Consider the following 2,584-nt stretch of genomic DNA (forward strand, 5'->3'; position numbering starts at 1 on the left):
GCGGGGCCCAGACTCTGCCTCTGATGGGTAAAGCCCACGTCCCCGCTGAGTGCGTGACAAGCCCCGCAGCCACTGGAACGGCGGCCAGAAACCAGACAGCACACAAGAGCTGGGGCGCAGGCCGGGGGTGCGGGGTGAGGACTCCCCGGAGACAGAGCGGGGAGCAGGACAGGCGGATGGACTGGAACCCACTGCTGAGCGGGCAGCGGGGAGCGGGGGGGTCCCTGCGCCCTGGGTCCCGCCCTGGCCGGGGAGGCCTCGCCCTGCCGTGGCTGCGGACACTCCGTAGAGCTGCGCTTTGACCCCTGCGCCCCGGGGGGCCCAAAGCCAGGCAGGTGAACCCCTCGGGAGTGCTTTACCTCCCCCAGTTCTGAGGCTGGAAGTCCGAAACCAAGCCAGGCTGTGGGAGGATCTGTGGGTCCCGTTCTGCCTGGGGACCCCTGGCACCCCCGGCTGCCTCTGTGGCTACGCTCCTTCGCCCGGGTTCTCCATGTGGCCTCTCTGAGGACGCCATCTGGCCATAGCAGCTAGGTGTGGGCCACCTTTGCGGACTAGTTACACGGCAGAGACCCCATTTCCAAATAAGGCCAAGTGCTGAGGCTCTGGGGGCTGGGGGCACTCTCCCGCCCTGCCGGGGAAGGAGCCCTGCACGCGGGCGGTGCCAGGCCACCTCCCAGGTCCAGGCTCCCGTTTGCAGCCGCGCCTGAGGTGCGGGGCTCTGGGGAGTGACCCCGCTGTCCCGGCAGGCAGGCTGCAGCCGGGGGGCCCTTCCGAAGACTCAGAGGCCCGCAGGCCCCCGCTGCCCCCACCGTGGGTTGTGCCCGAGGGCTCCGGGTAGAGGGTCGGCCAGCCTTGCCGGGCCGCCCTGACCCGCAGCTGCGAGGGTCCCGCCTGTGGCGGCAGCTCGGCCCCCCGCTTCCGGTCAGAGGCCCGCCACCCTCCGGCGGCACCCACTCACTAGGGAGCAGCACAGACACATCAGCCCCCCCCCACCTCACCCGCATCCTCGGTGTCCACCTGCCCCCCCCCACCTCACCCGCATCCTCGGGAGGGTGCAGATTGGCTCCTGAGGGCCCGTCAGTCCTGGCTGCTCAGGGGTGCAGCCCTCACGCCGGGGTGTGCCCCCCGAGGGAGAGCCGGGTGTTGGCTTTCCAGGGGGGAGGGCAACGAGGGGGAAGTGGCTGCGAAGGCCCTCCGGGTCCGATCGTGGGGGAACCCTGGCCCCCCAACCCCTTGGCTGGGACCCCGGCCTCAGCGAGCGCCCCCAGGTGGGCACACGGCGCCCCTGCGAGCGCTGCGGCACAGAGAGGCTGAGCCACTCACCCAGGGTCACACAGCCCCGGGAGCGCTTCAGCCCCCTGCTGGTGCTGACCGACTGAGGACCAGACAGCTCCTCTTCCCTTGGCAGCCTGAAGAGCAGCGCGAAGCACCCCGCTTCCCCCGCCTGGGGCCCTTCCAGCGGGAGCCTCCTTCTCTAAGTCTCTTCCCATTCTTGTCTGCAACCGCTCAAAGGCTCTTGCGGGCTGAGGGTGTCTCGCGGGCTGGAGGGGTTTCTTGTGGGCTGAGGGGGTGTCTCGCGGGTTTGAGGGGTGACTCTCGGGCTGAGGGTGTCTCGCAGGCTGAGGGGGTGTCTCGCAGGCTGGAGGGGTGCCTCGCGGGCTGAGGGCATGTCTCGCAGGCTGGAGGGGTGTCTCACGGGCTGAGGGGGTGTCTCGCAGGTTTGGGGGTGCCTCGTGGGCTGGAGGGGTATCTCGTGGGCTGAGGGTGCCTTGCGGGCTGAGGGCATGTTTCGCAGGCTGGAGGGGTGTCTCACGGGCTGAAGGGGTGTCTCGCAGGTTTGCGGGGTGCCTCATGGGCTGGAGGGGTTTCTTGTGGGCTGAGGGGGTGTCTTGCGAGTTTGAGGGGTGACTCTCGGGCTGAGGGTGTCTCGCGGGCTGAGGGTGTCTCGCAGGCTGAGGGGGTGTCTCGCAGGCTGGAGGGGTGCCTCGTGGGCTGATGGGGTGTCTCGTGGGCTGAGGGGGTGTCTCGTGGGCTGAGGGGGTGTCTCGCGGGCTCTGGGAAGTTGAGCTGCAGCCGGACCGTGGTCGACAGAAGCCGGGACGCGATGTCGAGGTAGATTGGGGCGGCCCAAAGCCCAGGACGGGTCCTCGCGGGAGGAGCCCGCGGTCACTGGCCCCCAGGGTGGGGGAGACCCTCGCCTTGCGGGGAGCGGCCTCTGCCGATGGTGCCGACTTCCGGCTCCCAGACCGGGAGAGGAGACGTCTGTGTGGTTCTGAGCCGCGGGTGTGTGCGGGTGGCCCCGAGGCCGCGCCACTTTGCCTTCGTCGTCTGGGGGGGCGCGGTGGGCGCCTGTGTGCCTGCGCCACACGTGTGCAGTGTGTCATGCGTGTGCCACGCATGTGCCGGCAGGCGCCTGCTGATGACCCCCTGCCCGGGCCACGCCTTGTCTGTCTCCGCCCACGCTGGGTCTGCCCGCCTTGCCCGGCCCTCCTCGGACCCCTGTCCTCGGAAAGCGGGGGGCAGGGGCAGGGGCCCAGGGCCGGGCTGTCGTGGGGGGTCTGCCCTGGACAGGTCAGCAGCCGGG

General features: G+C 70.4%; 1 protein-coding gene across 1 annotated transcript in view; it reads left to right on the plus strand.

The window, feature by feature from the left end:
- Positions 1-2,584, plus strand: part of MGAT5B (mannosyl (alpha-1,6-)-glycoprotein beta-1,6-N-acetyl-glucosaminyltransferase, isozyme B) — a 44,569-nt gene that overhangs the window by 14,574 nt on the left and 27,411 nt on the right. The gene's annotated exons all lie outside the window — the stretch shown is intronic.

This window comes from Condylura cristata, unplaced genomic scaffold (assembly GCF_000260355.1).
Source record: "Condylura cristata isolate star-nosed mole 26May11 unplaced genomic scaffold, ConCri1.0 scaffold00038, whole genome shotgun sequence".
NCBI classification, from domain to species: domain Eukaryota; kingdom Metazoa; phylum Chordata; class Mammalia; order Eulipotyphla; family Talpidae; genus Condylura; species Condylura cristata.